The sequence below is a fragment of the Neomonachus schauinslandi genome, chromosome 3 (genome assembly GCF_002201575.2).
Source record: "Neomonachus schauinslandi chromosome 3, ASM220157v2, whole genome shotgun sequence".
In the NCBI taxonomy this organism is placed as follows: domain Eukaryota; kingdom Metazoa; phylum Chordata; class Mammalia; order Carnivora; family Phocidae; genus Neomonachus; species Neomonachus schauinslandi.
The window spans coordinates 42042799-42069354 of NC_058405.1; the positions used below are offsets into that span (position 1 = coordinate 42042799).

The 26556-nt window shown below is 33.0% G+C and overlaps 1 pseudogene; it reads left to right on the plus strand.

Annotated features, from left to right (window-relative positions):
- LOC110587653 overlaps nucleotides 1-26556 on the plus strand; it is a 37399-nt pseudogene that overhangs the window by 9224 nt on the left and 1619 nt on the right.

Consider the following 26556-nt stretch of genomic DNA (forward strand, 5'->3'; position numbering starts at 1 on the left):
TTCCTGACTGCTTGTCATTAGAAATTAAAAATGACTTTTATAAGTTTAATTAATTAACTAACATTTTTTGATAGACATTTTTCTTCTACTACCAAGCAGGCATTATTTTCCTTTCTTTTTGGAGCACATTTTAAAATAAAATGCTGATAATGATCACACAATTATGTTATTTCCCCAAAATAGTCAAAATAAGCATTTTTAAAGAAAGATAATTATTTCCCCCTATGAAGGGCTACAGAGTTACCTATTCCTTTGTTATACATGGCATTAGAAATGGAATTAAGTTCCAAAATTATCACTATAAATTCTTGTCTTTTATAGGAGGGATATTTTATAGTTGATTGCACGCTCAATGTCCCATATTAGCAATTCATCATTTTACAATATTAATATTCATTTTTACTAAATATGGAAACTTCATATAATCAGCAATTTCCTCATCAATTTGGGAAAATCAAATTCATTATTAAGAGTTAGTATAATATTAACAGCAAAATGTCATTCCTGGTGTAAAAATAAACAAGTCTTGAGTTATGTATTGTATCTGATTTTGCATGTTATAAGAAGAGAAAAATTTTATAATGTAATTAATTTATACATTATTTTAAAGGATATCTTACTCATTTAATCTATGGGCTAAATGAGAGAAAGGAAAGAGAAAATAAAGAAAAATAAAGTTTAGGGGCACCTGGGTGGCTCAGTCGTTAAGCGTCTGCCTTCGGCTCAGGTCATGATCCCAGGGTCTTGGGATCGAGTCCCACATCGGGCTCCCTGCTCTGCAGGAAGCCTGCTTCTCTCTCTCCCATTCCCCCTGCTTGTGTTCCTGCTCTATGTCTCTCTCTGTCAAAAAAATAAATAAAATCTTTAAAAAAAAAAAAAAGAAAAAGAAAGTTTATATTTTTTTCTTTCTGAAGTTACCAACACAAACTACAAATGTACTTCTCATAATTCTAAACCTAGGCTTCATTCTTAGTCAATATCAATCATTTTTGACTAATATAAATGCAAAATTAAGGCTTAATTGTAGCAATTCATATCAGAAAAATATCTAGAGGTTTTGGGCAAAACTTTTGATCACAGAAAAATACCTATTTCTATTCAAGAGGATACATGACAGGGATGGGTACAATTACATATATTAGAAGAATATATATTTCAGAAGAGGCATGCAAGGACCTTTCAAATGAAAAAAAATAACTGTAATTCATAATAAAGATTTACATTATCTATGACTCTTTTTTAAATAAACAAACTTATGAAAGAGGAAGAATAGTATTTTATAAGACAATCAAACATGAAGTAAATAAAGTGAATCAAGTGTCATTCCTATAATATTATACAAATTCTTAGTAATTCCTGAGTACTGTAATATGATTTGCTCTTATCTGCCTTGCTACTATACTTTCAAACTCTCATATATATGGTCAACTAATATTTGACAAGGGAGCCAAGGATAATCAATGGGGAAAAGATAAGTCTCTTCAATAAATGATGTTGGGAAAATTGGATAATTACATGCAAAGAAATTAAATTGGACCTAGTATCTTAACATCACTCACAAAAACTAACTCAAAATGGATTAAATACTTAAATAAAAGACCTGAAACCACAAAACCCATAGAGGAAAACATAGGATAAAAGCCCTTTGACATTAGTTATGGCAATGACTTTTTTGGATATGACACCGAAAGCACAAACAACAAAAGCAGAAATAAATAAAAGGGACTACATCAAACTGAAACTTCTGCTCAGCAAAAAAAATAATAAACAAAATGAAAAGATAACCTACAGAATGGGAGAAAGTATTTGCAAATCATACATCTGATAAAGAGTTAATATCCAGAATATAAAAGGAACTCAGAGAATGCAATTACAAAAAAAAAAATCTGATTAAAAAACGGGCGGAGGAACTGAATAGACATTATTCCAGAGAAGACATCCAAAGGGCCATCAAAAGATCTATTATAAGATGTATGATCTCACTTGTATGTGGAATCTTAAAAAGCCAAACTTATAGAAACAGAGTAGAATGGTGGTTGCCAGGAGCTGGGGGATGGAGGAAATGGGGAGATACTGGTTAAACAGTATTAACTTCCAGTTATTCAATGAATAGGTTCTGGATCTGTATCTCATAGTAACTATAGTTAACAAATCTATATTATGTATTGAAAGTTATACCTCAATAAAGCTGGAAAAAAAACTGTCTCAATAAAGCTGGAAAAAATTTAAAACTGTATCGTTTAAATTAAAAATGAATAAACAAATAATATTGCTATGGTCACATGATTTAAAAATATATCAACAGAAGAAAACAGAAAGCACAGAACTAGCTCCACAAATACACTGATACTTGCTAGAGTTAGCATTACACACCTGTATAAAAATAACAATTCAATATGTGACTTCAGACAATACCCTATCCTTAAGGAATAAAACAAAACTAAAACATTATCTCAGAATATGTCCCCAAACAAACACAGATCTTCCTCGACTTACAATAGGGTTACGTCTTGATAAACCCATCGTAAGTCGAAATGTATGTAATACACCTAACCTATCAAACATCGTAACTTAAACATTCTCAGAACACTTACACTGGCCTACAGCAGACCAAATCATCTACCACAAAGCTTATTTTAAATAAAGTGTTGAATACTTCATGTAATTTATGGAATTCTGTACTGAAAGTAAAAAGCAGAATGGCTGTGCAGAATGGTTGTAAATGTATTAGTTGTTGACCCTTGTGATTGTGTGGCTGACTGACAGTTGTGGCTGGCTACCCAGCCTCATGAGAGGGTATCATACAGCAAACCACTAGTCCAGGAAAACACTGCAATTCAAAATTTGAAGTACGGTTTCTATTGAATGTGTATCACTTTTGAATCATCACAAAGTCAAAAATCATGTTGGACCACTGTAAATCAGGGATCATCTGTACAGATATATTAAATGTGTTAAAAATTTTAACATACTTAATAGAAATATCTTTAAGACATATCTTTAAGAACTGGTATAGAAAAGGTCTTTAAAAAGTATAAGCAGCAGAGATCATAAAATAATAGACTGGTGAATTTTACTACATTTAACAAATAAACCCCATTAAATAGGCATAATATCCAAGATCATAAACAGAAAAGAAATATTTATCCACAATGTATAAGAGAGTCTTCTAAAGTAATAAGAAAAAAATTGTTTCAGTAAAATTGGACAAAGTTAATAAACAGGAATTCACCCAGAAATAGATACGAATGAGTAAAGCATATGAGAGCAGTTTCCAACAACACTAGTCATCAGAAACTGAAATTAAAACATATCACAATTATCAGATTGGAAAAAGACAAGTTAAAGCATACTAATGCTCAATGTTGGTGGTGGTGTAGTAAAATGGGTGGTGTAGTAAAATAATAATCTGTTTTGGGAAATGTAACTTCGGGAGATTAATTGGTACTATCTTGTAAACTTGTAAAGTTAAAAATACATACTCTTGAATCAGTGTATATATATATATATACGAGAAATTCTTGTTTACGTACACTAGGGGAAGTGTTCAAAGAAGTACACTGCAGCATTAATTTTTTTCTAATAGCAAACTTGGAACTAACTTGAATAGTCACCAGTAGGGAAATGAATAAATCTATATGATGTATTCATGTAATATTACTCAAATTTAGGAATGAAATAAATGAAGTAGTTTTATGTATATCAAAAACAGAGAACACAAAAACCAAGTTTTTGTCTGAAACAAAAGGTGGAGTAAAAAATTTAAGTCTTATGAGGATATTATTTTTCTCTTCCTTTTTTCCTTCCTTCTTTCTTTCATTCTTTCCTTCCAAAAAGCTTTACTAAGTGTATGCATATTATAAGTGCAAAGATTTAGCAGTGAATGAAATCCCTTCCCTCAAGGATTTCATATTCTGTTGGAGTAAAAAGACAAGATGCATATAAACAAAATATATAGCATATCAGATATGACAAGTTCTATGGAAAAAAAAAAGTCAATGGGGAAGGGAATAAAGAGTACTGAATGGGAAGTGGGAATATGATGTTTTACTGTTCAGCAAAGGCCTTGATTTTAAGGGGGAATCTGCACTGAGTTGTAGTTATGTTTTTTTCTTAAAGAATCTTAGGAAAATATTTTTGTAATTTATAAAACATTCCCAGTTTTTGTAATTGAGCAATTAAAATTTGATTTGTTTTCAGTAATTCCAAGTATCTAAGTAAACTAAGTTATACCCCAAGAAAGCACCATTTATTGATTCTTGATTATAGCAGTTTTGATTGATAGTTGCATGTGAAGATTGCTCATGATACACTATTAACATATTCAGTAGGAAATTCTTCTAATCCACTTATGATATGTTCTCATTATAGTTTCCATCCAACAAACAACTGAGGAAATTTTATTCCACTCCACTATTGCATTAAGTCAGGGTTATTTGAAGGTTATGTTGTATTTTCTACAAGGTTGATTTGAAAGCATTTATAAATCTTTTAATCCCTGTGTACCACTAAGCTTATTAAAATTTGGCATGTTAATAGTCGATGTTTGAAATTTTTAATCTGTTGGAAAGTTACACGTTGATTTTTATTTTTTTGCTTGTTTGTTTGCCAACCTGGGAATGGTTATGGAATGATGAGTAGCATAGTAGAAGAAATCACCCAGCTCATACTCTAACAACTTCCCACAAACTTGCTTAAGTGCATGCTTTTAAAAGTCATCCGTTTCCTATACTATTGTTTTACAAATGTGCTTTTGGTGAGCTAACTCTTAAATTTGGAGATTAACTCACATGGGGTAAATTGGCTATATTCAAAACCTATTATGTTGTTAAATTGCAATCAATGTTAATTTGTTGAATCATACAAGAGAATCGTATTTACTAATTCTACTACTAATAGTAATAATGCTAAAAATACTACTAGAGGTGCCTGGGTGGCTCAGTCGGTTAAGCATCTGCCTTCCACTCAGGTCATGATCTTAGGGTCCTGGGATCAAGCTCCTGTGTCAGGCTTCCTGCTCAGCAGGGACTCTGCTTCTCCCTCTCCCTCTGCTCCTCCCCGCTGCTCATGCTCTCTCTCTCTCAAATAAATAAAATCTTAAAAAAATAAAAAATACTACTAGACTACTAAAAATACTACTACTAAAATTAAGACAGAGTCTAATGACAACTGGTTGACTTACTAAGAATAGTGCTTCCCATATTCCAGACATTACTGGAGAGAAGATGTTTTATAGTGTTAACTCTCATTTTACAGGTAATGGAACTGAGAAATAGTTGCCCAAGCATGCTAATGCTCAATATTGGTGTGGTGGTATAGTAAAATGGGAATTCTCATAATCTGTTTTTGGAAATATAACTTTATAAAAGCATTTGAGAAATAAATTGGGTATTAACTTGTAAAGTTATAAAGTTGTTTTGGTGTTTGGATTGGACTCAGAGACCACACATTTGAACACTGATCTATGATTATTTTTTTAAAGAAATAATATGAAGCTTAAGATACTTAGTGTAGTTCCTAAAAAACCAAAATAATTATGTTTAGAACCTGATATATCAAAAAGAGATTGAACAGGAGAGAACTCATTTCTCCATTTATATCACCTCCACAGACTGGCCTTTTCAAGTTATATGACTTTATAAAGTTTTTAAGACACAGTGATTTGAATTATGTTCTTGAATAAGCTCCTCTTCTTTTTTTAAAATTTTTTTAAAAAAGATTTTACTTATTTATTTGAGAGAGAGAGATCACAAGCAAGGGGGGAGGGGTAGAAGGAGAAGCAGACTCCCTGCTGAGCAGGGCCCGATGCAGGACTCAATCCCAGGACCCTGGGATCATGACCTGAGCCAAAGGCAGATGCTTAACCGACTGAGCCACCCAGGTACCCGAATAAGCTCTTCTTCTAATCAGTGTATATACTATTGGTATATCTCTAAAACGGAATTTAATTTTCAATAGTTTAATAAGGACATCATCAAAAAACAGCTGAGATATTTAAACATTAATATGTCATTATTTTAAAACAGCTTTATTGAGATAAAATTCACATGCCATGAATTCATCCATTTAAAGTGAGAATTCAGTTTCTAATATACTCAAAGGAGCTGTGCAGTCATCTCAACTATCTAATTTTAGAAAATATACATCACCCTAGAAGAATCCCATACTTGTTAGCAGTCACTTTCCATTCCCCTAACCGTAGTCCCTAGCAACCACTGCTCTATCTACTGTCACTTTGAATATGCTTATTCTGAACATTTTATATAATAGAATCATACAATATATAATCTTTTGTGACTAGCTTTCACTTAGCATAATGTTTTCAAGGTTCATCCATGTATTTTATGCATCAGTACTTCATTTTTTTAACTGTTGAGTAATATTCCATTGTATGGATAGACCACATTTGCTTATGCATTTTTTGATGGACGTGTGGGCTCTTTACAATCTTCGGCTGGTATGAAGAATGCTACTAACTTTCATTACAAGTTTTTGTTTGGACATATATTTTCTATTGGCTAAATACCTAGAATTTGAATTGATTAGTCATATAGAAACTTTATGTTTAACATTTTGATAAACAGCCAGGCTGTTTTTCAAAGAGCTGCATCATTTAACATTTTCATCAGCAACACATGAGAGTTCTAATTTCTCCAGTTCTTGGCCAACATTTTTTATTATATGTCTTTTTGGTCACAGTCATCCTAGAGAGTGTGAAGTGATATTATTTTCTCAGATGGCTAATGAATTAGGGCATTTTTCATGGTACTTTATATGTATTTTTGAAGAAATATCTATTCAAATCACTTAACCAAATTTAATTAGACTATCTGTCTTTTTTTTGTAGTTGTAAGTTTTTTTAAAATACTTTCTGGATACAAGTTGCTTGTCAGATATATAATTTGCAAGTATGTTCTCTCATTCTATGAATTTTCTTTTCACTTGATGGTGTCCTTTAAAACGCAACAGTTTTTAATGTTGATGAAGTCCAATTTATATAATTTTTTCTTTTGTCACTTATTCTTTTGGCACCATATCTAAGAAGTAAAATGTATTGATATGGCTAGAAAAAAATACCTTTCCATTACTGAATACCTCTAGAATCTTGGTGATAATTTTAACAACTGAAGTCACTCTTATTGGGAAATGTAGATTCACAGAATATCATGGCCTTTAGAAAAAATCAATGATAAATGACAACGTAACATTTGGACTCATAATGAAAAACCAAAGAAAATTAGCTTTTTAATTCTTGATATTCTGTATGAATACCCAACACAGGTGGGCATATTACTAGCTGAAATTTTAATAGGAATGCAGAGCTCATAATGTTATAAAAAATTAAAATAATTTTGTCAAATAACAAGGATTAAAAAAGAAACCTCTCACTGATTGGCCAAAAGTTATCTTTTGTCAATAACAGAATGTAAAGAGTACTTAAACTGTTACTCTTTCAAAAGAGGAGTAAAAATCACTCTACGATTCTGTTTTGGAATTTCAGCTATGTAATTTTTGAAGTTCCTAAAACTGAAAGGCATCCTTAAAAAAAACCCTTTTTATTTATAGTTCCTTCTTCATAAAAAATGTAGTTTATCAATTGTAAAACATATAACATCAATAGATATATTGGAAGATAAGATTGATATGTAACTTTAAAACTTACTCCTTATCACATATTTCAAAATTTATGTTTATGAAAATAAACTAATTACCATTATTAATTAGCTTTATGGACTGAAGTAGTCATGATTTTGAACTAATCAAATATACTCATCTTAATAACATGCCATATATTATGGACTGAATTGTATTCACTCAAAATTGATATGCTGATGCCCTAAGCCCCAGTGTGACTGTATTTGGAGACAGGGCCTTTAAGGAGAGAATTAAAATTAAATGAGACTATAAGGTTGGGACCCTAATCGAATAGGCCTGGTGTCCTTACAAGAAGAGAAAGAGATACCAGAAATCTCTCTGCATGTGCACACAAAGGAAAGACCATGTGAAGACACAGTGAAAGGGCAGCAGTCTGGAAGCTGAGAGTCTTCACCAGAAACCAACCCTACTGACACCTTATTTTAGATTTCTAGCCTCCAGCAATGTAAAACAAAGAATAAATTTCCATCATTTAAGAAGTCTGTGGTACTCATGAGAGACTGTGGACTCTGAGAAACAAACTGAGGGTTCTAGAGGGGAGGGGGCTGGGGGGATGGGTTAGCCTGGTGATGGGTATTAAAGCGGGCATGTATTAAATGGAGCACTGGGTGTTATATGCAAACAATGAATCATGGAACACTACATCAAAAAAATTAATTAATTAAAAAAAAAGATGTCTGTGGTACTTTGTTATGGGAGTATAAGCAGACTAATTCACCACTGATATTCATAGGTTGGGCCCAACATCAGATTTTATTTGATATAATATATGGGAAAAGAACATTTGCAGAAAAATCACATATTTGTTTATATATATTAAAGTCAACTCTGTTGCATGGAATTTTAATGAGAATTTTAGGAGTTCATTTTTTTTTTTTAAATACTAAACATAAAAATCTAGTTTATTTCAGCAAATTCAGTAATTTTGTTAATGACATTTAATCTTTTTCTCTAAAGCATTCTGTTTTTATCAAGTAAGAAATTCTATTGTATTCGAGCCAGATATCAAATAGACTTCATATAGATATTTTATTGAAACTCTGGTTCCAGCAATAGTAATCCAAAAACCCTGTAGTTTTATGTTAACTTTGATCAGATCATTGTAGAGAAAGCTTTGCCATATTTGTCAGTCAGTGATAATCATCAAATAGTATCAACTAGAAGAGTTGTCATGAAAATATTCATAAAATAAGTGGTCAATATTTCTCATTCTTCTTTTTTTTTTTTTTTTAATAGCCAACTTAATTTTTCCCTTTGGTCTAATTTCAGACTGGGCTATCGTCCATTTGCCCCTCCAGCTTTATTCCTCATCCTTCTCCTCCTAACTCCTTGCCCTAAAATGCTGGCCTATATGTACTCCATCACTGGATTTCTTGTTTTCTAGCTCCTGCTTTATGTCAGCCAATGAGATCCCTGAAAGGTGGTCAACCAGCACAGTAAAGTGAGGGCATGCATTCCTCTGGCTCCCTACAGTGTTACCCTAGTTTGGTTGTGTTCCATGACTAGAAGTCGCTGCTCTTCATAAGCTATCTGTCCTTTTCTCCTAGGTTTTGGCAAATGCTCCCTAACCTACCTTCCTTCTTTTAGTTCTAGAAGTGGTAATAGCTTTGCCATAATAAGCTCCTTAGAATCATACCACCCTTTCTGATATGCCATACTCTGCTCACACTTTTATAAATATTCTCTTTATTAAAAACTCCCTGAAGTATTCTAATTTGACTGTGCCATCTGTTTCATGCTGATACCCTGCCTGAGTGGAGATCTAACTTCCAAACAGACACTTTCAATTTTGAAGAAACTTATGTAACTTGTGTTAGTAATATGATGCTAATGTAGTCAAATTAAAACATCACGAAAACATTTATTTAAACCGATTTTCTCCAAATTATCTATGTGCCAGCTTAGAATTACTAATTTTAGTAATCACAAAGAATGAGTCAGATTTCTGTAATGAGCCTTATAGACGTTTCCTGGTAATGAAAAATTATTTGAAACCTTAAAAATGTCACGATATTAAACAAAGCAATTAAAGATCGTGACATAGATTCATGAAATTTAGAATTCTATTGTGGCGATCAAACTGGTAAGTTTTTACATTAAAAGTTGATTTGAGCTTCCTATGGTATAAAAAGAACATGTTGTGAACCGGGGGAAGTAGAACATTCTTTCCACCATATACAGAGCTGCATAAAATGGAGATACTATATTTGTAGCAAACATAAAATGCAGGGTACTATATTTAGCAAGCCTCATTTCATGCATCTAGGATGGAAACTGGTGTTTATATTTATAAAAAAGAAACTCAAGATTTTGATGAACGAATTTTGGAAATCATTACTCTATCAAACCTTTCTATCTGAGAAAATGTTCATCTTTCAAGTCTGAGCTTACATTCTGTTACTTCTGCACAACTTCCCCTAAGTAACCCCAACTTAAAAACATTTCCTTGGGAATCCAGTCTTCATTCTTTTTTTTTTTTTAAAGGTTTTATTTATTAATTTGACAGAGAGAGAGATAGCGAGAGCAGGAACACAAGCGGGGGAGTGGGAGAGGGAGAAGCAGGCTTCCCGCAGAGCAGGGAGCCCGATGTGGGACTCGATCCCAGGACCCTGGGATCATGACCTGAGCCAAAGGCAGACGCTTAACGACTGAGCCACCCAGGTGCCCTCCAGTCTTCATTCTTAAGCAGATTTGATTCTCTCTTCTGTCCTGCTCTTTCTTTTATTCTTCCGTTATTGAGGAAGGAAAAAGAAAGAAGTTAAAAAAGAAAGCATGATAATGTAGTGTGGATAATACTCTTAGTGCTCAGAGAATTCCCATCCATTCCTCTAAATTTCCTAGCTTCTAGTGAATTTGGATTGAGTCATAAGGCCAGTTCCGTCATGTAAAATATAGGTAAAAGCAATAAAGAAATTAGACCAAAAGAAGGGTGCAGCTCTCAAAAGCAGTAACACTTGGCCTAGTATCTAAGAGGACATCTGTGAAAAAATTATTCTTGAATGTTGAAGATGATTATCTGTATCAGGTAGTGAGAAAAATATTTAGTAATACTGCTGTATGTTCTAAGTAGAAAAAAAAAAAACGACATTGTTTCTTCACTCAGTCGGGAGCTTTAAGGGAAAAAGTTGGAAAACAGAAGGTTAAAAATATGTGCCAGTTGTTACTGAATATGTTGAGCAAGATATTACAAGAAAGAGATGGGCTTAAGAAGGAATCGGCAGATTCAATAATTAAGAAGGAGACAGACAGGAGCCTTAAGGAACAGGACAAACTACTGCTCCTAGATCCCAAATAGGTACAAAAGGGATTAACAAAAACTCTGAACAAAATGATCAAAGGACTCAGGGATAAACAGATTAAGGCCAAAGACTTTACACGTATTTCTCCTGATATCTTCAATGCAGACAACATTAGACTGAGAGAGAGGCATGAGGCACCCCAGTTCCCTCATCTTTCAAACAGACATTAGTTTCTACATATAGAGTTATTGCAGGAATTAAATGAGTAAACATACATAAAGCACTAGAAACATGCTACTCACTCATACTAGTTTAAATATATACCGAAATGTTGCTTTCCTTAAATGTTTTCTGAGAGATATCATGCCTGATTTTCTCCTTGTGATACTGTAAAAAACAAATACCTAACAAAGTAAGGACAGAAACTGCATCTCAATTTTATCTAGATACCTGCTAAAACAATATATTACCATATTGAGGCTCTGTGTCTTATTTGTAATTTTAAAAATCTGATGGAAAAGTAGAGTCAGTGAATAACATGTTTCTGAATGCCTGCTATACTTGTAAAAAAGTCGAGCTACAGTCTTAAAATGAGTCTATTGTAATCATCAATATAAGATAAAGATAGACAATTTTTTAAAGTGTTATGGGCCATGGCCCAAAGATGTATACAACTTTTTCTAACTAATTAAATGTACTACATAAAGCCAGATGTTATTGTCTAAACTCTAAACATTCCAATGTTAAATCTGCAGTTTTCCTAAATATTGTTGTTGGTTAAGAACCACAGAGTTATTTTGTAGAAAGAAAGAAAAAGGAGAGAAGGAAAGAAAAAAAGAGAAAGAGAGGGTCAGAGGGGGAGGGAAGGAAAAAGGGAAAGTGGAAGGGAGATAGGGAAGAGAATTGTCAAATGTCCTTAATAATTCTGATTCAGTGGGTATACTGTGGTATCCAGAAATGTGTTTTTTCTTTTTTTTTTTTTAAAGATTTTATTTATTCATTTGACAGATACACAGAGAGAGAGGGAACACAAGCAGGGGGAGTGGGAGAGGGAGAAGCAGGCTTCCCGCGGAACAGGGAGCCCGATGCAGGGCTTGATCCCAGGACCCTGGGATCATGACCTGAGCCCAAGGCAGACGCTTAACGACTGAGCCACCCAGGCGCCCCCAGAAATGTGTTTTTTCAATAAGCATGCCAGGCAACTACAAAAATTACTGTATTATGAGAAAACTGCTTAACTCTTACAATGGGTTATGAAACAGATTTTAAAGGATTGTTAACAAATTAATAAATTATAAAGACTAAAATTCAGTATCTGTCTTTTATTTTAAAGTAGGATTTGTCAAAAAATAGGATTTGTCAAATTGTTTTGTATCTTTAGATATAGATGTTAGCCTGTCTTTGACATAATTTTATTTAGAAAAAGTTTTAATTAAATATTTTCCTTAGCCTCTTGCTCAAGTAGTTAAGTGATCAAATTCTATAAAAATTTCTTTGACTCGATTTCTTTAACTGGTTAATACAAATTCTACTCAATTGGCACAAAAAGATGTATATCTAAGTATACTTGTCATAAGATATGAAATGTAAAATAAATGTAAATAAAATAAATATATTTTTGTAGAGTGTATCTGTGATTGGCTAAAGAATCTATTTAATATATGAAATAAAACATCATTCATCATTTTATGTGACCTAATAGTATGCAATTTAGTAATGATAATAAAACCAAAAATTTCCCCCCAAAATGCTACTGCTTATAAATCATCCAGCTCAAATAGAATGGTCTGTAGATTAGGATACTGAGTCTGGGAGACATAAAGTGTTTTTAACTCCAAGGATTAGATCCTGAGTCACTGTATCATATTGCATGTTAACATACTATATTCTTCATATACGTATATGCATATATACTGAAAGTTGCTCAAACAACGAAACTAAATATTATGAAAACCAAAGTATTAAAATTAATCCATAAGTATTGTGTTATGTAAAAAAAGTTTAAAAATAACAATTTTATATGTTTCAGAAACTTTTTAAGGATGCAAGTGATCACAGAAACACATCATATGGACATAAAGATTTATAAGCTGTTAAATGAACTTCAGGGCAGATGCAGAGAACATGTAACACCTGGCATAGATAGTATGTCTAATGATAATACAAATCCTTTATGGTACATTAACACCTTCAAAAATGAGTAATGTCCTAAGATTAACTCCACAGAAAGTTACAGATGAGGGTCAAAATGATCCTGTAATTTCTTGAAACTAAATCAGTAATAGAATTCATCTAACATTCTGTTATATCTGTTGCCATTAATATTTTCCAATAAACATAATTTAAGGTATGTCTATGATGAATGATATTTATTTCTTTTAGGATCTGGGCTATTTTACTATTTATCGGAATTAGAAATATTATATATTCTATTTCTCATTACGTGCCTAATTAATTCACTGTATTAAAAATTTATCTTACTTTGTTCAGATCAGGCAAACTAAAACCCTTTAATTTCATTGTGCTCAAAAATTAATTCTTTCTGCTACTTTAAGGGCAAATAACTTATTCATATTACTCAACTCATCAGAAAAGCATAATTTTCCTGTTAACTTTTTTTGTGAAACTAAGACTTCTCTGAAAGTTTTTTCTTCTTACAAAATATTCAAACTTCATGATGGATAACTCAGAATAAACAGAGTAAATATAATATTTTACTTCATATGTGATTTTTATTGTTTATTGCATCATTATGCAGAGCACTGTAAAGAATGATTCTATGTAGCCAGTTTTCCAAATAACTAATTCTAATCATTTAAAAATATAAATTAATCTTTGGGTTAAAATTCCAATGTCTTTCCTTTTAAACATTCCTAGAAAGTTATCTCTTTGTTTTATTAAAATATATATGAATAAATTGGAAAAGACAAAATTAAATTCTGCTAAGCCTAAATAGCAATAGTTTATCATAGGAAAAATCACATGATAGTATTTGAATATTGTATGAAATTTGTTATAAGGACTATCAAAAGATCTATCTCCCATTAGTTGTCCCATGGAAGTATTTAGTTCTATAACTGTTCCATTAAAGTCTACCACAATAACTGATAAGTTAATTATTATAGACTTTAAGGTTTAGTAAAATCTGTGTCCTTACCTATTCATACAGAATCTTTTCTTCTCATTGATTTAATGTCTGGAATTATTTCTTATTTTAAAGACTTCAGGTTGCAGAACAGAAAATATAAATGGAATCAACTGTTTATGTAGGTAAAGTCTATTATAAGTGGAACACTAATGTTTTGTTAATTTTTTAAACTTTTTTTTTACTATAGTATGAACTTGCTTTTAAGTACCTAGTGTATTTGCCTACTTCCTTTCAATTTTACAGTTGCCCATGAGTTCTTTTATGTGAAAGGTCTAGGATAGACAAATCCAAAGAGAGAGTAGATTAGTGGTTGCAAAGGCTGGTTTGCAAGAGAGTACAGTACTGCGCCCTTATCCATGGGGGATACGTTCCAAGACCCCCAATGGATACCTGAAACCACGGATGTACCGAGCCCTACAGATACTCTTATTTCATGTACATACATACCAATGATAAAGTTTAATTAATAAGTGAAGCAGAGCAAGAGATTAACATCAATAGTAATAAAATATAACAATTTTAGCAATATACTGTGTTAAAAGTTATGTGAATGTAATCTTTCTCAAAATAATCATATTTTACTGTATTCACCCTTCCTGTGATGATGTGAGATGACAAAGGGCCTATATGATGAGATAAAGTGAGGGAATGATACATGCACTGTGATGCTACTGACCTACTGACCATATGTCAGAAGAGTCATCTGCTTCAGAATCACTGTTGATCTCAGGTAACTAAAACCACAAAAAGCAAGCTGTGAAGGGTGGGGAGCTACTGTGATGGGAAATGAGTACTAATGTGTATGGGGCTTTTAGGGAAAATGATAAAACGTTCTAAAGTTAGATAGTAATGATTATCACACAAACTCACTAAAAACCACTGAAATGTCCTTTTTTTTTTTTTTTTTAGGGGGAGAGAGAGAGAGCAGGAAGGCATGTATGAGAACAGCGGGGAGGGGCTGAGGGACAGGAGAGTCTTAAGCAGGCTCCACACCCAGCCCGGAGCCCAGCTTCAGGGCTCTGTCTCAGGACCTAAGCCGAAATCAAGACCTTACGCTTAACCAACTGAGTCACCTAGGTGCGCCCTGAATTGTACACTTTTAAAAGGTGTATAGTTTGGCATGTGAGTTACAGCACAATAAAACTACTCTAAAATAAATCCACATTGGAACTTCTGACATCATTACTCAGTGATGATGGGAAGTGGATGGACACGTGACGTGGGGAGTAGGTGGACCAGTGCAAGATCAAAAATATAATTTGACAAGAAACATTTAGTGTGGGAAATGAAGATTTGGAACTGTGCAAATTAGTAAGAATGAAGTGGGAAAACCGTTATGTCATAAACTGACATGATTTTTTTTTCCTATGTAGATGGGATGAGTGTATGTTGTAAGACCCCAAAATGGTTAAAAAATTTAGTTTGTTTTAGGTAATCTTAGAACAATATTGTAAATTTTATGTATATTAAAACATAAGAGCATAAAAGAAGAGCATTTTTATATATAAGAAGAGCATTCTTATATATAAAAATATAAGAGCATATAATCGACCATTTCAGTTAAGTATTATTATCTATATAATATTCAACTGGAGCTTCTTTTGCGGCATCATATAAAATTCTTAATGACAAATGGAGATAGTCATAAATTTATATGTGTATAGTCATAAATTTGTCTATGTGTATATGTGTATGTATGTGTGTGTGTGAACAAGAGATTGTGTGTTTCAGTGTATTTGGAGAGTGGGAAATGGTAAAGTAGTTTGGAAAGAAGGAAGCTAGAGCTTTGCCCGAGGCTCACACATTACTCACCTGTTGTAGAAATGAAGCATTCAAAGGTAAAACATTAAATCACTGAATATGATGGAGAGAATTTAATATTGTGGGGGCTCCATAGCTTGACAAAAATTTAAGAATAGAATAAGGTTGTAAACAAGGAGAAAGATCAGATTCTTATTCCAATAAAATTCTTTTCAAATTTTCTCCTTTCAAATAACTTTAAAATTTACACTTTTGCATTTGAAGATCAAGCAGATATTTTCTCCTTGCAAGTTCCTTAGGTCAAATCCAAGAGCAAACCTGTGTGGCACACTGGCTGAACCAAACTTATTATCAAGCTGGTATGCCCTGGGGATATAATTTTTAGGCAGGAAATTAAATTTATGAACAGAAATTGAGTTGATTTTAGGAATTATTTAAAATGTATTCCTTTCTAGAGAATCTGTATTTATAGATAATCAGGATACAGCTATTTATCACCCTATCCCCAAAATTGAATATAGATCTCATAATGATGGTGGACAAAACCAATGAGAGTAAAAATAAAAAACATAGTGATTAAGTATGCTGTAGTTTTTTTATCATTGAAATTAGTTTTGGTATTTGTAGGTGATAATATATCAATCAGGTTAGATTGTAATGTTGTAGTTTATAAAATATAACCCAATATCTCATTGGCCAAAAACACCAAAGTTTATTTCTTGTTTACACCACATGCCTAAAAAGGGACAGGCAGGTGACAAAGGAATGGAGACTAATGGAGGCCCCATGTCCACGCAAGTATTCACCTGTGTCTAGACAGGGAGATGTGTACTGGCACTTAAAGTTTCAATAGTATACAGACAGCTATTTCTTATTCTCACTTTTTATTGGCCAATGGAATGACCATGCTTATCTTCAAAAGAGTTGGGGAATACAATCCCATTATGTTCCCAGAAGGAAGGGTGCAGGGCTTATACGGTAAAGAGCATTAACGAATACTCTTAATAGTTTCTGAGATCAAATTTTAATATACTAAATTGAGACTGAAAATAATTGTTTATCTTGTAAAAATCTGAGAATTGCAGAATTTGAGGAATGTTTAAAAGTCACTGATAAAAGCTCACCATACCACCAAGAATATTTATGATTAGGGTCAGGATTAGGTTTTCTAACTAAGACCCAAGAGTAATTAAAACAACTAAACATCTGTCTAATAAAGAGGCACTTTTATCCTATTTCAATTATAAAAAGTAAACATAATAAACATATTTAAATAACAAACTGTATTTCAGTTCTATTAATTGGTATTAGAACAAACTGCTACAAAAAGGAAACCTGGGTAAATTTTATCTCTTTGTTTATGGAATATTGAGATATGTGATTCACACAGAAATGGCTCATAGAAAATGCTAAGTAAAAGCTAGAATTATAAATAAAACCTTTTAAACAAATTTATTTCTCACCTTATAAACAATGGCAAAATGCTTTTTCAGGGTATTAATTTTCTATTGTTGCTGTAACAAACTATAAGCTTCGTGACTTAAAACAACACAAAGTTAGTATCTTTGAATTATAGAGGTCAAAACACCTAAAGTCCATGTATTGGCAGGCTATGTTGTGGAAACCCTAAGAGAGAGCTTCTTTTCTTATCTTTTCCAGACTTCAAAGGCCTCCTGCATCCTTCGCTCATAAATCCCTTCCTCCATTTTCAAGGTCAACCATGCAATATCTTCAAATCTCTCTCACCACTGCTTCGACCATCCTGTCCCCTCTTCATCTCAGACTCTCTTGTCTCCCTTTTATCAGGGTCCTTGTGATGAGGATAACTTGTTAACAACATATTGAATTTCCTTATACTAGTTTTGTTTTTGAATTTTCAAAAAAGTTTACAAATTATTTAATTAAAATGTTTTCTCCAATTATAAAAAGGCTTTACTAGAATTCTCATTTATGAGGTTATCAAATTTACCAGTCACAACCTTTCATTACAAGTTTTATACAAGGATTTAAATGTACCCAGAAGGATTGAATAATTAAGTTGATAGTAACCGAACGTTGTATTTTCTTCTGATAAACATCTTCATATCATTTTTAATGGGTTTGAAAGGAGATTTTTCTCTCAAAAACAAACAAGAAAAACAAAAATGGATCTAGTAGTTGTTTAGCAGAAATGCCTGAGCTTCTCTATTAGCATTAAGATAAAGAAAGATACTTTAACAAATTGTCTCAATGATACAGAAAACTGAAGTCAATACTATGAACAGTGGTTGGAACAAACTGATAACAAGTGGCCAGCACTAGTCACTGAGGTAATACTTTTTCTGCATATCATACTTTTTGTTGTAGCACACTTTATATTATTGCCTTGTTATCTGAGTGGATCATACTTTACGCGAATAAAATTAAAGTGATGGATTCAACTTCTATAGATGCTACAAGAATCACTTCTCCACAGAGAGTGATTCTAGTAATCTCAAAGAGTTATTAAAGAAGTAGAATGGAAAGTAATTTTGGCATAAAATTATTTTGACTTGAAACTGTAATCTATATTAGCCTTGCAGTAGTAGTGTTAGTAATAGGTTAAAAATTCATTTAGATCACAGGAGATGCTATAGTGACTTAATTCAGATTGATGGGTGATGTGTGTAGGGGTTGGTATTACTTTGAAAACAATATAGAATGCATACCTCATCCCATCAGGCACTATGCAAAGTGGTAAATGATATAGGAACAAAGAGAAGTTTAAGACGTTATTATGTGAATCTCTGAAATTTGTCACTCAGGAAGACGTGAGTAATGAAGAGAAAGTATTTGGAGAATCTCAAAAATCTCAATGCTTCTGTAGACAATAAGTATAATATAAATGAAGTCTGAAAATGCAGAAAGAGGTTTGGATCAACTTTAAACAGAAAAGATTAAGTCTGAATTTTCCAAAAGTGTTGTTTATGGATAATGCATAGGACATGATTTTGTTAAGACATGATTTTAAAATGCAGGAATTTGTTTCATGTGAATATACATTTTTGGCTATGCATCAACAATCAGTTAAGAATTACATGCATATTTTTCAGACAGTTACTGGATTACACTGAGCACCAAAAAGCAACAAGAATAAATTAAATTGAAGGATTTCTTCTTGTAAAAATATTGGGAAATTAGTAACCTCCTAGAATTATTGTGTAGTATATGCCATCAATTTTTTTCTACATCTGGTTACTTTTAAAAACTTAAATTTTCTAGTATTTGCATCAACTGTTCTTTTGTAAATAGTAAGCAATATTTGTTTTATATTTAAACCACTGAGTTCAATTTATATATTCACATAAATGTATGCATACTGAATTGCCAGACACACCACACAATAACTTCATGAATACTTAATGTTTTTATTCAGAATGTACATAGATTTTGTAAAGTTCCCCCACTGCTGCATAAACAGTTCATAAAACCAGCATGATCTGACTGTGCAAGTGCTTTTTCAAATTAACTTGATAGTAAATTTTAATTATTTATCCAAGCTGTATTATGAGCTTATATTTTGCCAGTGGTGTTTGATGGCAACATTGTGACTGGGCTTAAATTCTTATACAATATAAGTTATATAAAATAAAATATAGGATATAGTTAGATTATTATGTCATCATGCTATTATTCTTGGTCCTTATTGCAAATAATTAATAAATGCATATTGCTAGAGTAATATGTATGGTAAATTTTTTCTAATAGCATATGTATACTGACATCATACTATAAAAAGAAAAAAAAGGGAGAAAGAAAACCACTTAGCACTCTTATAAAAAGGCATCCTACATAACAATCATGATTGGGCATGATTACTTGAGCTATGCTTTCACTATTTTTTCTTCAGCTTGTTTATCATTAAGCAGGCAATTGGGTTATTTTGTGTGATAGATCTATTTCCTGACACAGTGTCTACATCTTGTCAACAGCTCATTGAGTGAAGAGAAACTGTATGACATGCCAAAGAAGCTTATATATATATGACTTATATACACATATAGCTTATAAAACTAAGTGATAAGGGTAAAACTTGTAATTCTTCAGCAATAGTAAATGCTACCTAAATAATGACAAATTGCAATAATATGTGTAATGAACAAGGCTGTTACAGTTGACAACAAAGTGATGGTAGTGTTAGAGAAATGTTTCAAGAGAAGAAAATAATTTAAGTGGAATCAAGTATCATAAAATGAGATATACTAGAATTCACAAAATAATACAACTTGAGTTAGTGATAACAATTTCTGGTAATATCTACTTGATAATGGAGTTTAGTACACAAGTTCTAATAGAAAGTCCTGCTGAATGCAGTTAAAAGCCATTTAAGCTGAACGGTGATGATTATATGTCATCATGCCTTCTGTTGGATTTGATGGAAGAATAAAACCCAGGAAACATTGCATCTTCAATGAGAAAACTGACAGGGAGAGAATCCTTAGATATCTGCATTAAATTTCTGCCACTTACGCCCCTTCTCCATTTTTGAAGCCAAACTCTGAAAGCTAAAAATTTGTGTTTACAATTATAGAAATGCAGTAATGTAAGATTTATGTTATTTCACACATTAGACAATAAATAATCACACTTGCAAATGTTTGAAGACAATTTATAATCTTTATCAAAAGCTGATAATTAAAACTAAATAACTAGATCATTTTTGTTTATTTTATTGCTTGACTAAATTTAATTTGGTTTTTGGGCTACATATAAAAATCTTAGTTTGAACCTCAAATTGAAAGAGAACATAACCCAAAGCCAGTGATTCTTAAACTTTGCTGTACAGTGGGATCACCAGGAGGAGGAGGGAGAGAGGGGTCTCTAAAATATTGAGGGGTTCCTGGTTGGCTCAGTCAGTTAAGCATCTGCCTTTGGCTCTCAGGTCATGATCTCAGGGTCCTGGAATGGAGCCCTGTGTCAGGCTCCCTGCTGAACAGAGAGTCTGCTTCTCCCTCTGCTCTGCCCCCACCTGTGTGCTCTCTTTCTCTCAAATGAATAAATAAAATTTAAAAAAAAATATTGATATTTATTCTTGGATTTTACTTGCAGACATACAGATTTAATTGATACGGGCTTGTCATTCCATAGTTTTAGAAGTTCACTACATGAGTTCAGTATTCAGTACAGTTTGGGAAGCTAAAGCCCTATTCCTTTTCAAAGACTGGTTTTGGAGTACCTGAAAGGAATTGAAAATTGAGAACAACACCGACACACTTTGATACTACTATCAAACTGTACCTTGATGAACACTATGCCTCTGAAACCCCGTAACTATATTACCAATGATGGGAGAGGCTTTAAATAATGATTCAAGCTCTGTTTATGACCTTGATCTAACAAAACCTCATATTTGGCCTTGACTATCTAGATCAAACCCAAATTAAGCTGCTACATGTGGTGCAGTATGTTCTAGCCAAACTCAATGATTGTTGATTCCAGTTCAAAATAATGACCAGGAGTAAGCACAGTGGAAAGATAGAAACTAATAATCCTTAAAAAAAAAAAAGAAAGAAAGAAAGAAAGAAACTAATGCTGTGTGTTCTCCTTCTTACATTGTTCTCACAGCAACATCATGTATTAGAACTAAATTCCCCACTACTTGATAGATAATAAATGGATATTTTGGAGAGTTAACTATCTTGTTCAAAGTGTGGGCTTAGGCAAGAATCGTAACAAATTCTGACTCAAAAGCCTTTGACCTTTTTTTTTTTTTTAAGATTTTATTTATTTATTTGAAAGAGAGAGACATGGCGAGAGGGAACACAAGCAGGGGGAGTGGGAGAGGGAGAAGAAGAAGCAGGCTCCCCGCTGAGCAGAGAGCCCGATGCGGGGCTCGATCCCAGGACCCCGGGACCATGACCCGAGCCGAAGGCAGACGCTTAACGACTGAGCCACCCAGGTGCCCAGCCTTTGACCTTTTTAACTTGCTGGATTTTCATTTTAGTTCCTTCTAGAAAATAATAAATTATAAAAATGATTGAGATGTAGAATTAAAAGAACAATTTGGATTATAGTGCTATAAACATAGGATAGATGGGTCTCTTGTAGCAAAGATGTGAAGGGGAAAAAACATATATGTGAGTGGACTTAATTGACACAAAGTCTCAACACCGCCCTTAATAAAACAACATCCAAATTAATGCAATTGCTTGAATCCAATGTAACTGAAATCTTGTGGGGTAAATAAATCAACATATATACTATGGATATATATATATGTGTGTGTATATATATATATATATTATATATAACATTTTATCGTACTTCAAACAGAACAGATTATGAAATTATGATTTATGATGGGGAGTCTATTTTCCTTTACTAAATCCCTTGTAATTTCCTATATGATACAATTCAAGTTTCATCTTATAAGTTCAATGAAAGCCCTTAACATTCTGACTCTAAATTACCTTACAAAATATGTTTGGACTGTGTGGCATGTCTCCTAAAAAACTATGAACCTGCATATCTCTGCTTATAATAATTTCTCTGTTCATAATATTCTCTATTGCTCCCTCCCCATCTCAGCTTAGAAATATAATGCTCCTTTTTTTCTAAATGTAAATGTTACTTCAGCAAATTCTTCCAGGTCAACAGAAGTAAGCACTGCCCTCCTCAACCTTCATCCATCCCCTTGATGTTTTTCCTTAAGTAAATGGGAGCATTAGCAATTTTTCAAGCACATAACCTTGATATAAGAAAGACTGCCTTGAAATCCTAGCTGGACAATTTATTAGGTACTTGATTTTGACTACACTGCTTCAACTAAACACATTGTACTTTCCCCATAATAAATTAAGAGTTAGTATTTTATAAAGATGTTGGAAAAAATAAATAAGATGAGGCATATAAAGTACACATTTCATCATGCATATAAGCATCAGTCTAATATATATTTTTTAGTCTTATAGTAAAGTCAATTGTTGAGATATACCTTTACTATATATTCTATTAGAGATAAAATTATAAATAAAATATATGAATGTACTTAAAACATTTTTGAATCTATATTTTCAATTTGTTTCATCTGATGGAAGAAAAAAATTCCATAGTAATATTAGCATTTCTTTCAATCATCAAGATATGATCTGTTTTCCAATATTGAGAGATTTTCTAACAAGTTCATATTCATATTCATTTATGTACACACACACACACAAATCCTGCTGTCCTTTCCAAGTTTGGCAACATTGCTAAACTAAAGCAACTCCTGTGCTTATGGACCAAATTCAAATTCCCTATTTTACTGACTACTTAATTCCTGCAAAATTAAGCCACCTGCTTACTTAGTACAACATTACATTAACTCATTTTGATTATACTGCAGACTGCAAGTGCCAATGTAAATAGTGACTAGGCACATCTCCAAAATATTTTCTAGCAGCATATTCTGTGCTCTATGGACACGTTTAACTGACCTATGTGTTGATAGTCATTCAATAGGCTGTAAAAATGTTAGCATAAAATAAATACTCAAAAAAAGGAGGGAAAGCAACAAACAAAAGTTATCCAGCAATAATAAGGAAATTTATATGGAAGCTGGAAATTCAGTATGTGGAAACACACCATCATATTCCCCAAGGACAAAAATAAAAATGCATCATAAAATGATCTCCACTTATAGTTAGGTGCCTCTTCTTTGATCAACTTGATTATAACAATACATAATCAGAGGGTTACATACAAATACAAACCCAAATTCAAATATTTAATAAATAATCCTGGATTTTCATGACCTAAATTCATCGACATATTGCCAAATTATCTCATTTCTTCTAGCTGTTAGAAAATATGTATCCCACATATAGAATGTACTACTTGATTGACTTACATTTCAAGAAATTTTAGGATCTATATTATATTCTTCCAAATTTCCCCTCACTCTCTAAATTACCATTAGCAGTTTAAAGATATCTTATATATATATATTAATGTATACCTTATATATACATACCTGCATACATATATAGATCTTTCTGTACACACACACATACATATATGTATATGCCATATATGGATACATACATGTATACATGCACACACATATATGTATGTGCGTATATGTGTGTATATGTGATATATATATATATAATTATAGTTATATATAATTATATATATTCATATTCTCCCTCCCCCTCTGCCCCTCCCCCATAACAAAAATTACATATATAATTCTCTGTGAAAATGGCAGAGTAGGAAGCACCAGGAATGTCTCCCTCCTGAGATAACATTGCAATGGCAGAATCTGCCTAATGTAACTCTATTAGAACCTGAGTCTACTGAAGGCTTAGAATTTCCAGGAGAAGGCTTGTATGGTAAACAGAAGTTAATTTCAATTTCAGCTCTTAGCACAGTAGCACCTACCCATCCTGAACCCCTCTAGCCATAGTAGCAGCTCAGCAAGTGTTCCAGAAGCAGCTTGGCCACAGAGCTTGTGGGAGCCAGGGTGCACAAAAAGGACCCTGTCCTCCAAATACCAAGTATCTCTGCCCTGATTCCTGATTACTGCTTCTGATCTCAGAGAAGTAGAGAAATGTCATCAAAACAAAGAAAGAAAGAAAGAAAGAAAGAAAGAAAGAAAGAAAGAAAGAAAGAAAGAAAGAAAAAGAGAAAGAAAGAAAGAAAGAAAGACACAAAGAAACAGTTGCTAAATACTGACTGAATGTATACCTTATTATTAAATATACTAAAGCATATAGTGTAGAAAACATTTATGCAAAATCAAAGGACAATATCAAGCAAACAAATAAATGTACTATTGTGAGCATTCTTTTTTATTATTATTTATTTGAGAGAGAGAATGAATGAGAGAGAGAACATGAGCAGGGACGGCGGGGTGGAGGAGAGGGAGAAGCAGACTCCCCGCTGAGCAGGGAACACAACATGGAGCTCGATCCCAGGACCCTGGGATCATGACTGGAGCCGAAGGCAGGCTCTTAACCGACTGAGCCACCCAGGTGCCCCAGTGAGCATTCTATCCAACAATTAAAGCTATGTGGTTCAGCTTCCTCTCATTATCTGTAGAATTGATTCCATAGTATATTCTGACACTTCTCACATATTTCAAATCACACTTATCACTGTTTCGTTACATATTTTCCTTCCCCACATAAACTTCCTTGTTGATTCACTTCCTCTCTTCTAAAATGTTTTATTGTCTAGCTTATATAATACCTTCTTTAGTCCTCCTGTCATAAAGAGGCCCTGTAATAAACTCATATTCATTTCCATTTTTAAAAAGATTTTATTTTTTATTTGAGAGAGAGAGAGAGAGAGCATGGGGGGGGGAGGGGCAGAGGGAGAGGGAGAAACTGACTCCCTACTGAGCAGGGAGCCCTACACAGGGCTCCATCCCAGGACCCTGAGATCATGACCTGAGCTGAAGGCAGATGCTTAACCAACTGAGCCACCCAGGCACCTCCTGTTTCCATTTTTTAATTGTGGTAAAATAACATAATATCTACCATTTTAACCATTTATAAGTATACAATTTAGTAACATTAAGCACATGAACAATGTTGTGTGACCATTACCACTATCTTTTTCAATTAATTTTTTATCATCCCAAATAGACACTCTGTATCCTTTAAGCAGTAACTTATTTCCCTTTCCATTTAGCCCAGAGTAACTTCTATTCTACTCTTTGTATCTATGAATTTGACCACTCTAAGAACCCCCTACAAGGAAAATCATACAATGTTTATCTTTTAGTGGCTGACTTACTTCACTTATTTTAAGTCTTCAAGGTTTATCCATATTGTAGCATGAATTAGAATTTCCTTCCTTTTTAAGACTGAATATTTCATTGAGAGTACGTACCACATTTTATTTATTCATTTATCATTCAATGGACACTTGGGTTGCTTCCTTTCCACTTTCTGAATTTTCTGAATAATGTTGTTATGAATACAGTTATAAAAGTATCTGTGTGTATATATACCACATATTCTTTATCCATTCATCTGTTGATGGACATCTTGGCTCTTTCCATAGTTTGGTTATTGTGGACATTGCTGCTTATAAACAGTGGGGTGCACGTACCCCTTCGGATCACTACATTTGTATCTTTGGGGTGAATACCCAGTAGTGCAATTGCTGGGTCGTAGAAGATGTGGTATATATATACAATGGAATATTACGCAGCCATCCAAAAGAAAATGAAATCTTGCCATTTGCAATGACATGGATGGAACTAGAGGGTATTATGCTAAGCGAAATAAGTCAGAGAAAGACATGTATCATATGAACTCACTGATACGAGGAATTCTTAATCTCAGGAAACAAACTGCGGGTTGCTGGAGAGGTGGGAGGTGGGAGGGATGGGGCGGCTTGGTGATAGACATTGGGGAGGTTATGTGCTATGGTGAGCACTGTGAATTGTGTAAGACTGTTGAATCACAGACCTGTACCTCTGAAACAAATAATACATTATATGTTAAAAAAAAAAAAAAAGAAGATAGTAGGAAGGGAAAAATGAAGTGGGGGAAATCGGAGGGGGAGACAAACCATGAGAGACTATAGACTCTGAGAAACAAACTGAGGGTTCTAGAGGGGAGGGGAGTAGGGGGATGGGTAGGCCTGGTGATGGGTATTAAAGAGGGCACGTATTGAATGGAGCACTGGGTGTTATACGCAAACAATGAATCATGGAACACTACATCAAAAACTAATGATGTAATGTATAGTGATTAACATAACATAATAAAATAAAATTAAAGAAAAAGTATCTGTGTG